This window comes from Scyliorhinus torazame, chromosome 8, assembly GCF_047496885.1.
Source record: "Scyliorhinus torazame isolate Kashiwa2021f chromosome 8, sScyTor2.1, whole genome shotgun sequence".
In the NCBI taxonomy this organism is placed as follows: Eukaryota; Metazoa; Chordata; class Chondrichthyes; order Carcharhiniformes; family Scyliorhinidae; genus Scyliorhinus; species Scyliorhinus torazame.
In genome coordinates this window covers 99,119,150-99,131,898 of record NC_092714.1, presented here as the reverse complement: position 1 = coordinate 99,131,898, position 12,749 = coordinate 99,119,150, and the positions used below count along the sequence as shown (strand labels likewise).

At 46.8% G+C, this 12,749-nt stretch overlaps 1 non-coding gene across 1 annotated transcript; it reads right to left on the bottom strand.

The window, feature by feature from the left end:
* Positions 1 to 6,192: 6,192 nt before the first annotated feature.
* Positions 6,193 to 6,264, bottom strand: trnae-uuc (transfer RNA glutamic acid (anticodon UUC)). Its single transcript has one exon. It is a non-coding gene; the product is annotated as a tRNA-Glu (tRNA).
* Between the last annotated feature and the right edge of the window lie 6,485 nt (positions 6,265 to 12,749).

The following is a 12,749-nucleotide window of genomic DNA, read 5'->3' as shown; positions in this document are numbered from 1 at the left end:
CAGCACGGTTTGGAGCTGCTCTTGTATATAGTTATTGCAAATAAATACTGGTGTAGTGACGGAACCCCTGCCTCCTGTGGATTATTACAAATGGTGTCATCAGGTGGACCATTTGGATCAATGTCGCGCACCAGGTCCCACAATATCTTCTTGATTTTTAAATCGGATTGTCTTCTGGACTCACACATCCCTCTGAGCCTGATGTCCAGGACCCAGGTATTTTAGAAGAAACTGTCCTTCTTTCTGGCTACAGAAAAGAAAGGAAACAGCAATAGCAGCCTCCAGGAATTTGCAGTCACCAGCAAGAGCAAGCAGCAAAAACAACCTGCAGATATGAAGTGCTCTCACAATGAACAGGGCCAATTTCCCGTTAGTGCCTTCAGCTGTGACTGAAGTCAAGGGGAGTGAAATTGACTTTCATGAGATAAGCTGCAGCAGGGCTCTGCCCTGGATATGTTTGGTAGGGCAGAGAGGCTGAAGCTGTGGTTTGTCATTTTATGGGTCTTTATAATATTTAAAGATGGCTTGAAGGCCTCACCGGCACAAAGATCCTCACTCCCCTGGCCCAGCTGACCCCCAAGCTAGAATACCTCAACCCTCTGTCCAAGCCCAACCTCCCTGAGGCATCTCCCCCACCCCTCCCTGAGCACTGTGGCAGCAAATACGGTGCGCTTGAGCTGTATGCCAGAAAATGGAAATTGCTGTTCACCTCCTGATTTCAGCTCAGTAGCAATTGCGCCATCTTTATGTTTTTCAAAAGGAGTACTAAACAACACCCACGGAATTTCTTGCTGCGGAATTGGGTAATTCCTGGGAGGCCACTACATTTAATCTCGACAATGAGATTGAAATAATGTGGATGAGGATTAATCATATTTGCACCATCTTTGTGAGAGATCTGGAACTCTCCATTGGGGGTGGACTGGGTGAATTGCAAACTGGTTCAAGCCCAGCGTGAACCTCCATTTTGGCCTTTCCACTATTGACCCAAATCTGCGCCGGACGCAATGCGGTGGTTAAATCACACCCAATGGAGTTTGTAAATGGATATATAGGTCAATCCCGAATTTGTGCAGTACCAATTTACCGGAAATGTCAGTTTTACTGACCGTAACAGGCTTGCCAGTTTGCGGTGAGTGGGATTTTTTTTTTTTTTTTTTTTTTTTTTGTTGGTTTATTAGGCTGAAGCATTCCCTCATGGAAATTATCTTACTTCATCATTTTTTGACTCCTCTTGGTTTTTGTCTATGGTCCTGCATTGGTGTTCTGATTATTTTACTATAATTCAAGGGTGAACCGCACAATACCGGTTCTGAGGAAAATCATTTGTTTTGGAGTTTACTCAGTTCCAACCCATTGTGTACAAACGGGATTTACCTGGAGATAGATTAAGTGAGTATGTAAAACACTGGGAGATGGGAGTCTAATGTGTGAAGGTATGAAGTTGTTCACTTTGGAAAGATGACTAAAAAACAGAGTATTATTTAAATGGAGAACAACATCGGGATGCAGAGGTGCAAAGAGATTTAGGTGTTCCCGTGCATAAGTCACAAAATGTTAGTATGCAGGTCCAGCATGTAATCAGGAAGGCTATTGGAATGCTATCCTTTGTTATGTGTCATGAAGCAGACTGATGTTATCTACGAGGCTAACCCAACTTGGAATACTGGTCTGTGGAGTGTATAGTTTTATTTTGTTTTGGTGTGAGAAGCCAAGTGAAACCCAAGTAAGAATAAATAGCCCAGTCGTTGGGTAAAATTATTAAAGATTATTTATTAAAGTAAAGAAAAATCAAATACACCCAAACAGGACTACTCATGCAATTAAGATATATGAATGATTAAACACCCAGTTGCTATAGAATGTACCCGATGTTGCAAAATATATCTATGATAGTTGAACACTAACACCTCCCCTGTCCCCAAACAACATCTGAATTGAGTAGCCAGCTAGAGTTTGTCATGTGAGAGTCCCTTTAAGAAAAGTGTGTTTTATCAAATGGCTGCAGTGATGTCATTGTATGGGTGGAGCTGGAATGTGATTCTGCTTTTTACTTTTGTTTTGAGCTGGAAGCTCTTTTTGGCTCTGTTTTAGATTCGCTTTCAGTTGGAGAATTGTATTCAAACCAAGCAGTTGTATACTGGTGTCTCTGTATGTTAAACAAGGTGTTTAGATCACTTGATAATTTAAAAGTGAACTGTTCTCTGCAGAGAATTCAAACCTGCTGCCTTTGTTAAAAAGTGTTTTGGCTTATGGATGTTGTTAGGAAAGTTACTAAGGGTTACCTATAGAGTACTGTATCTTTTTGGGGGGTTATCAGTGTTTGTAGTTGGTAAGATGTTTACTGTGGGTTTATAAAATGTTAACTGGATTCATAAAATAAACATTGTTTTTATTTTAAAATACTTTTAGTTCACTTTTGCATCACACCTGTAAAGTGGGCCCTTGTGCTCCCCATAACCAAAATCTATTAAAAGTTGTGGGTCAGGTGAACTCCATGATATACTTTGGTGTTCTCTAAGCCCTGGCCCATGACAAGTTACTACACAATATAGAGACTATACTCCAATCTGGGAGCTGTCTTTTTTCTGGTCCAGCAAAGATATTTTAAAAATGCCATTACAAAGGTTTTCTGCACTGCCTTGGCTCAAAGACTTAAAAGCTTGTCTGCTGTAATATTGGCCTTCAGGCTTGCTGGCTGGAAATTGGCCTGTCTCCTTTCTGAGACTGCTAGATGGTAACTGCCTCCATTCCTTCTCAGTGACTGGTCAATTGTACCTTTGCTGTTCTTTGATTATGCCTTCCGTGTATTTGGCTGTCTGCCACCTTCAACATCTTTCATTATGGACATGATTCTCCAGAAAAGTTTCTCAGTGTGCTAGCGGGAATTACCGTGAGTTTCCTAGTGCTCGGCCCAGCGAGGCTAGCAACGCTAATCAACGTTATTTAGTCCACTGAATGAGGCCTCACCTGCTGATTCACTGACACCACGCTCGCCAGCCCCCACTAACAAGGCCATGCAGCACTTAAGCTGCATTTGTTCGGTCAATCCCAGCCAGCTCGCAACAAAAGCGCCGAGGAGACCAGCACCAAGGTTTGGGTATATGACCTGGGGAGAATCCTGGACATGATGGGGGCCAGGAGGGATGTCCTGTTCCCCCGAGGGTCCTGGAGGTGAGTAACAAGGCAGCCAGTGCTACCTGGGATGAGGTGGCAACAGCAGTCAGTTCGGGCAGTGTGTCCAGGAGGACTGGCCTCTAGGGTCGGAAGAAGGTCAACGACCTATGCTGGGCAGCATGAGTGAGTAGACACCAATGCTCCTCCCCACAAAACAACCCCCCAGGTGGCCACCAACCCACCCTCCCATTAATCCCTCCCTCCACCCTAATCCTCCCGTCACACACCCCTGCACAACTGTGAACCATGAACCACGCGTGTGGCTAACAATGCCCTCTCTAACAATGCCCTCTCTGTGTCTCCTCAGGAAAAGCTCTCCCTGATCGGCATGAGTAGGCCCAGACTTGCGGCGGGGTTCCGGACTTGAGAATCCTTACTTCCTTCGAGGAGCGGCCTTTGAGGTGACCGGGGTAGCCGAGGACAGGGTGGTAACCCTCGCAGAAGCTGGTGGATGCTGCAGAGGTGAGGAACCACCGGGGGACCTGTCAAATGTGAGTACTGATTGGCTTACTGACTGACCCATCCCTCCCACTGACCACATGTCCATTCTTCAGCAGGTGCTGCAGCCAATGGGGTTAGCCCATACCGTGCGGCAGCCTCCCAGGAGAACACCTCGGAGGGGAGCTCCGAGGATGCAACTGTTATAGTCGCGGCACAGCTGTCATCCTCACCCTCTACCAGCACCGATACACACATCTCAGTGGGACAATTAGTGGAGAGGCTTCTGCGGCACAATTTGGTGAGCACCACACTGCTGATGAAGCACATCTGGTGGAGACAAGAAGCCCCAGGTGAGACAGCTGTTGGAGGGCTGCTCAATCCCTGGACTCAGCTGGGTCCCAGCCTGTTGCTGAGCTGTGGAACCGAGTTTCCCGGAGCTGATGGAGACGCTAGGGAGGGGTGGGGACATTCAGAGGGAGATGTCAGCATCACTCCAGCAGATCCATAGCCAATTGGAGGAGTCCCAGAGGCTACAGGCACAGGAGATGACGCCAGCAATGAGTGGCACCGAGGCCAACACTGCTCGGGTGGCGACCACAGTGGAGAGCCTGGTGAACGACGTTGGTACCATTACGGAAGGTGTCCAAGACGTCACGCAGTCAGTGACCGCCATAAGTGAGGGTCTGGACAGAATGTCTGCCTCGCTGGGGGATGTCACCCAGTACCAGGTGACATAGTCTGTACACTGGCTGATATGAGTGATGCACGACAGGACATTTAGTTAAATAATTCAGTATGAATCAACCGCGTGGTAAAGATAACTAGAATAAATAAATAACAAACCACTAACACTAAATATTATAGAGCTACTGCAACATAAGTCTATCCACCTACATGGCTTACTCCCAACTGCTCGAGGCATAGAGCCGCTTTGTAGACTTTTAATGCCACACTGCCATCTGCTGGTCAGAGGTCATGTACAATATAATGTACAGAATTGCTTTATGCATATCATCACATCCCCTTTCCTTTGGAAATGTAATTATTTACATTCATGACTTTGTTTTAACTGATCAATATAATATGCATAATAAATTTTAAAATGTAACTATATGCAGTTCATCACCAATTCAGTTTCTCTGGTTTAGGTCGTAGTCTTGTTGATCTTCTGAGTGGCGCCTGAATTTGTGGCTGTGTTTAATTTTTGCCAAAAGTTCGGTTTTCTCTCTGGTCTTCGAGTAACTAACTCTTTACACGGTGTGCAGGCTTTTACTATTGCTTCAATGTTGCCCGGCCAATAGATTGTGTTCTCGGCTTTTCTCTAACACCTTTCTTTCTCCTTTTTCCTTTGCTTTCGGCTTTAATGCCTGTATCCTCTAACTTGGTAAGGTCCACGTTCACATCTGCCTGTGAACCTTTGGCATCATCCTTGCTTCTGGTCTCGGCCGAAGAGTTCGCTGTTTCTGGAGCTTTTGCTGGATTGAAGGGATTTGGTTGATCCATGGTGCTTGTGTTCGAGGGTTTTATTGTTTGTCTGTAAACTGGTGATGCATCTAATGTCAGCAGATGCTTGGACGCCTTTGAAGTTGAAGACAAGTTTGTGACTTCAAAAATGATCTGCAAACCATCGTGTTCCTGTATCTTGGACAGGTCAATGTTCTCCAAAATGGGAATTATTTTTCCAATTTCCAGCTGGTTGTTCCCATCCAATTTATTCTCACTTAATTTGTCTTTTGTTGCAATCTCACTTTCAGTCTCTGCACACTCCATGATAGAGCTTGCAAAATCATCTTTCTCCAGCACCGATTCAATGCTTCTTGTTCTCACCTCATCATTAATGTCCAATGAACTTTCAACTTCTAGCTCAGCCTTCAATTTGTCTCGCAATGTAGCCAGTACACGTCTCGGTGCATGTATTACTGGCTTCGCGTTCTCATTGGTTGCAGTGCTGCCTGCTCTGTAAACCCACTGAACTAGCTGAAGTTCCTCGCACACTTCTACTCCTATCAAAGATTCACGTTCCACCGCCACAATGGAAAGTTTCAACATGTGAATTCTGTTTTTTACATTGACATCGAGCTTGCATGCTCCTAACATCGTGGTTTCATTTTCATTGTAATCTCTTAACAATACTGTTTTGTTCACTACTGCAGTTTGATTCACAGCCTTTTGACATCAGACAAATTGATGAGGTTATCACAGATTATCATAGAATTTACAGTGCAGAAGGAGGCCATTCGGCCCATCGAGTCTGCCCCGGCTCTTGGAAAGAGCACCCTACCCAAGGTTAACACCTCCACCCTATCCCCATAACCCCATGACCCAGTAACCCCACCCAACACTAAGGGCAATTTTGGACACTAAGGGCAATTTATCATGGCTAATCCACCTAACCTGCACATGTTTGGACTGTGGGAGGAAACCGGAGCACCCGGAGGAAACCCACGCACACACGGGGAGGATGTGCAGACTCCACACAGACAGTGACCCAAGCCGGAATCGAACCTGGGACCCTGGAGCTGTGAAGCAATTGTGCTACCCACAATGCTACCGTGCTGCCCCAATAATTCATCATTCCCTGACCGGGAATCGAACCCGGGCCGCGGCGGTGAAAGCGCCGAATCCTAACCACTAGACCACCAGGGAAACTGACTTTTGACCCTTGCACCTGTGTCGAGTTTGAATGTTATTACTGTGTCATTTATCATTAATGGCACTGTCCATTTATTTTTTTGAGTTTCTGCATTAACTGCACAGTTGCTACAAATTGTCATTGCAATATTGTCATTTTGCATGCAATGGTTATACTTGTCCCCGCTGGAGATCATGGTGACGAAAAATATGTCTTCAAAGCACACTTCTTCAACTGTGTTGAGGGCTTTCGTTTGTTCCTCTTTTTGATGAGAAAAACATTGGCTCGCAAAATGGTTAGTTCTTTCGCAGTTGGAGCATACCTTTGCAAACGCTGGGCAATGTCGTGGCAAATGTCGTTTGCCGCATCACTGGCGTGAAATGGCGGATCGGGTCGGATGCTTAAAATGACCACCTGCGGTGTCATGTCTTTTATTCGACTGCATCACCACACTAATGGCATCGGCCGCCTCTTCTACCTTCACGCCAAAATGCCGGAGACTCGATGTGCTGATCTGCTTTTGGATAGCATTTTCAAGTTGAAGCTCTTAGAAGCCTCTCATGTACCTTCTCATTGGAGATCCCGAATACGATCTGAGCGCGGATCATTGACAACTGGAGGGTACTAAAATTACACGACTGCATGTTCAACCGTAAGTCGGTGAGAAAACAATCAAATGCTTTGCCTGCTTTCTGGGTGTGCATGTGAAATATGTAGCACTCGATGGTTTCATTTGTTTTAGGAGAGCAATGCTGATTAAATTGCTTGGGAACTTCGTCGAATTTCTTGCTATCTGCCCCGCGTTTGAAGACCAACCTGTTAAATTTCAATTGCTTGGGGATCTGCTACAGTGAGTAGCAATGCAAATGCCTCTCATCAGGCTGTGCCTGCAGACCATGCGCTGCAACATAAAGAGTTTGAACTGCTGCTTAAACACCCGCCAATTCTCGTTTACGTTACCGGTAATCCGAAACTGTTGAGCTGCCTTGATATCTTCCATCCTGGGCTTTGAAGTTTTACGCGCATTGAGCACCAGTTGCCAGTGGCTTACAATTTTTCCACAAACCTTGCATTTTCTTTCTTTCTTCGAAGTTATCTTTAATTTGTTTGGATCTTCGCAGAATCTTCTTGTTCTTAGTCGATCTTCACTTTTGGTACCATGTCATGTTCTGTGGACTGGCTGTTATGAATGATGCACTTCAAAACATCTAGTTTAAATAACTTACTATGAAATAACTGCATGGTAAAGATAACTGTAATAAATAAGTAACAAACTGCTAACACTAACTAATTATTATGGAGCAACTGCAGATACGTCTATCCACTCACATGACTTGCTCACAACTGCACGAGGCACAGATGGAGGTCGTATACAATAAAATGTACAGAATTGATTTTTGCGTATCATCACACCAGGCTGACCTTGATGAGGTTCTGCGGGACATGTCCCGCTCTCAAATGGGAATGGCCGAGGCGCTGCGGAGCTTGTCCCAGTCACAGGTGGGCATTGCCAAGGCACTGCAGAGCATGCTCAAGTCACTGAGGAGCATCACCGAGGGCGTCAACACGATGGTGCAGACATTGGGGAACACAAGGGCTGGCAGAGCCAGATGATGGAGGGGCAGCCGTGCCTCAAACCAGCTGCCCCTCCATCTCAAGGTAGACCCCAAGACCCTATGGGCACCGATCGGGAGGAGGGGGTGCTGAGTGCCAACCTGGACCCATCCCATGGAGAGGCGATGGTGGCCCCCAACTCCCCTGGGTTCCACTCCTCTGATGAGGCCATGTCTCAGGGTCAGCACATGGGACAGGGCGCATGGCTGTGCATGTGCCGACGATAGGTGAGCCGGGCCCTCCGGCCCCAGAGCCTCCAGAGGTCGTCTTGTGCCCGTACTTGATACAAGACCGACGGGTCCTGTACAATCTGGGCCAGCACGGTGCCTGGTGTACATGTGGCACCTTCTCCCAAATCCCAGACATACACCAGGTCTCCTACCGTGAGGGTGCATCAGGGACGCGTCTGGTGGAAGCTTCTAGTGCTCCTAGCACGGGGTGCAAGGCTGGGACACCTTCACAATATCCGCGGCTATTCCTGGCCACGACATGTACGGTCAGCATTTTCATTTTTGACACTCCTGGGTGCCCATTGTGGAGTCTTGTAAGAGCGACGCTCCTACCCGCTCCAGAATCTCCACCCACATTTCACACTATGAAACCGTCCTTGATGCTCAATAGGGGGATTTTAGGAGTGAACGCCTTCAGGCTTCAGGCCCCCCGGCAAGGTATGGTGTGGGGCCCCATATTGGATTATATGTCGCACCGTGATAACAAGGATACGGGACAAGGTAAGCAGATGGCTGCCTCCACCTCAGATGTGCATCCTGGGGAAACACCCAAGATGTAGTAGAGCTAGAAGGGTCAAATGGGGTTTAAGTCGTGATAATTGGTTTCTCATCATGCTACGGTGAGATACCGATTTCGCCGAGGGGAGTAGGCCGGTTGCATTGCAAACTGTTTGGCGCCTGGCGCGGATCTCGTTTTTGGCCTCTTCCGCTATTCACCAGCCTCGTTTCGCTTGAGCGCATGTGTAACGAGGCCAGAAGAACACGCCCTATGCATTAACATATGTATGTCTCGAGGACCTTCCCAATTGTCCAGAATCTGTTTCTCCTTAAGTTATTCAGACTTATTATCTAAACTGTCATTCTAAAGTTGTTTCTCATATCATAGAATTTACAATGCAGAAGTCTGCACCGGCTCTTGGAAAGAGCACCCTACCCAAGGTCAACACCTCCACCCTATCCGTATAACCCAGTAACCTCACCCAACACTAAGGGCAATTTTGGACACTAAGGCCAATTTATCATGGCCAATCCACCTAACCTGCACATCTTTGGACTGTGGGAGGAAACCGGAGCATCCGGCTGGGAGAGACTTATGCCAATTGAGGCCCTTTGAATACTGTCTATCCTGTCTCCAGGCAGATTCATGACATCTGAGCAGAATTGAACATTAAAGTAAGGATGTTATACTTTTGTTGTCCAGGTCATTGGTCCGACTACATCTCAAATACTGTGTGCAGTCTTCGTCTCCTTATTAAAGGAAGAATGTAAATGTATTGAGGGCGATTCAGAGCAGGTTTACTAGATTGATATCCGGAATGAGCGGGTTGTCTTATGTGGATAGGTTGGAAAGACCGCTTGTTTCCACTCATTAGAGTTTGGAAGAGTGAAGGGTAACTTGATTGAAGTATATAAGAACCTGAATGGTATTAACAAGGTGGATGTTGAATATACATATACATTTTTTTTTTAAAGCGCAGCAGGGTCGCACAAGTGGATAGCACTGTGGCTTCCCAGCGCCAGGGTCCCAGGTTCGATTCCCCGCTGGTTCACTGTCTGTGCGGATTCTGCACGTTCTCCTCGTGTCTGCGTGGGTTTCCTCCGGGTTCTCCTGTTTCCTCCCACAGGTCAAAGACGTGCAGGTTAGGTGGATTGGCCATGTTAAAATTGCCCTTCGTGTCCAAAAAGGTTAGGAGGGGTTATTGGGTTACGGGGATAGGGTGCAAGTGAGGGCTTAATGTGGGTCGGTGCAGACTCGATGGGCCGAATGGCCTCCTTCTGCACTGTTATGTTCAATGATGTTTCTTCTTATAGGTAAGTTCAGAATTAGTGGGCACTGTTTTAAAATTGGGGATCATCCTACAGGGCAGAGCCGAGGAGAATCTTTTTCTCTCAGAGGACATGTAACTTTGGAACTTTCTGCCTCAGAAGGTGGTGGAGACGGAGCCATTGAATCTTTTTAAGGTGGGGGTTGATCATTTCTTGTCAGGCAGGGGAATCAAAGGTTATCTATCAGGTGTCGATGGGGTATATGGCACTCAACACAAACCAACCAGCCATGATCTTATTGACTGGTGGAGCAGGCTCGATGGGCCAAATGGCCTACTCCTATTTTGTATGTTCATATGTAGATGCATCCATTGACTGACCAATTGTATAAGAGGTCATTTAAACTTTTTTCAGCACTGCTGCCAGGTCCTCAGGCCAGAACCCAGGAGTTGGCATCCCTGGCCATCTGCTCCCAATTCTTCCAATGGTAATCCTCGAGGCCCTCCTGATCCCCCGCGCCCCCCCCCCCCCCCTGTTGAAACAGGCCATCCACCTCTTGTCCTGTTCACCTTCATGAAGGCCTCTAGGTCACATCTGTGAACTGTGAAATCCTCAATGCTCCATTTCCATTGTCTTCAGTTGTTGCCATGACAGTCAGCAGCAACCTCCTTTGATTTGATACTGCTTCCTTTTACGAGAGACAGATCACCTTCAGGAGCTGTAGGCCCCTGAAACACATGCTAGATTTGAATGCAGTTACACTTCTCCTCTCCCACACCCACCCCAGGGTCATGCTGGGCTGCAAAATCATGGAAATAAGGATGCAGCATGACATTTGCTTGATGCCTACATCAATGAAAATGAAAGAAGGCAAATCATGAATCACAACCCCGCATTCAAAAATAGGCTCAGTTAAACTTGTCCCCCTAAATGTCCAAATTTATCATGTTGTATATTTCAATGAACTGATGCTTAACTTCTCAGTCCAGAGGAAACCAGGACACCTATTGACATTGGATGTCCTGTGTGCTCAAATTTCAGGAAGTCAAATGCCATATGAAGTAACTAATTACTATTAAACTACTCAATTCATCAGCGAGATCTGTCGAATGTTTTAAATGACAGCATAATTTGTGTTTGGATTCAACTCTCACCATTTTGCCTAGCCTCTAGCTTTGCCTTTGTCATACATTGAAAATATCCATCTGTGATGAGATTGTTTTGCTTTCGAAAGAACTGTTCAGTAGGACAGGAAAACACCAATTCTGACCATCTTGAAGGTGAGGGAACTTGATTCAGTATGACATGAGCACTGTACATGCTGAGGAAGATCAATGACAACTGGTGAGGGCAGCTTTTGGTACCTCCTAATTCAGCAATCACTTGCTAACGAGTATGATTGTCCACCTAAGAAACTCCGTGTTACTGGTCTTGCATGGCCGATGAACCCGATCCTGGGCCACATCTTCACCCGCATACTTGGCAGATCCTTGCAGGAGATGGGATTGGTTCTTGGACTCTCGATCATGGGTATTTCTTTCTCAAGCTCCTTTTCTTGGCTTCCTCTTGCTGCTGGATGTCCTCGAAGGATTGTGTCCCTTCAATCAGGAGGTTCCTCCAAGTAGATCTCTTCTGAGCAAGGGTCTCCCAAGCAGTGACATCTATGTTGCATTTCTTGAAGTAAGCCTTCAGGGTGTCATTCCTTTGTCCTCCTCTTGTTCAGGAGCCTTCCTTGAGCTGGGCGAAGAAGGTTTGCCTTGGCAGTTGCGACTCTGACATCTTAAGCACATGACCAGCCCAGCAGAGTTGATTTTGGATGATTATGGTCTCAATACTGGTGCTCTTGGCTCCTTCAAGGACATTGATGTTAGTCCACCTGGCCTCCCAGCTGATGCAGAGTATCTGTCTCAGATAGCATTGAAGGTACCTTTCCAGGGCTTTGAGGTGACGTCTGTACATAGTCCAAGTTTCTGAGCCATATGGAAGAGTTGGGAGGATGGCCGCCTTGTACATCAGGATCTTAATGTTAGCATTGATGTCGCAGACATCAAAGACTCTCATCCTTAGTCGTCCAAAAGAGGCACTCATGGATTAAATGCGATTTTGGATTTCCGCATCGATGTCAGCCTTAGAGGAGTGGTGGTAACCCAAGTATGGGGAATGTTTTACGTTTGGTAGGGTTTCTCTGCTGATCTTGATGGAGGGAGAGACTATATTTGTCCTGGGGATGGTTGGTAATGGACTTGAGTCCTCTAGAGGTTGAGGTTGAGACCAATTCTTTGGTATGCTTCCGCAAAGGTGTCCAGCATGGTTGGAGATTCTCTACTGAGAGGGGACATAGCAAGATGGGCCACTACGCTGCCTACTGTCGAGCGGTTCAACCGATGGATCCTACACATCTCCGACAACCTCGCAGACACGTCCGGACCGTCCAGCCCGTACATCAGGACATCCAGCCAAATGACACAGATGACCAAGATGCCTTCCGGGTTTCAGTCATTGATGTGAACAGGGTCAACACCATCAATCCGGCCAATGAATGGAGTGCCACCCTGACGGTCAACCGATCGCAGATCACTTTCCGCCTGGACACTGGCGCATCCGCCAACCTCATAGCATATTCAGCATTCCATGCCATGAAGGTCAAACCACCTATCCAGCCATCCCGGTGCAAGATGGTCGACTACAACAGGAACGTCATCCCGGCCATGGGATCTTGCCAGCTCCAGGTGACACACAAAACGCACATGGCCACACTTCCCTTTGAAATTGTTGGCTCATCGAAAGATTCCTTGCTGGGCGCACAGGCATGCAAGGCTCTTCACCTTGTACAGCGAATTATGTCTCTCTCTCCAGACGACACATCCGACTTCCTGGATGCTGACTTC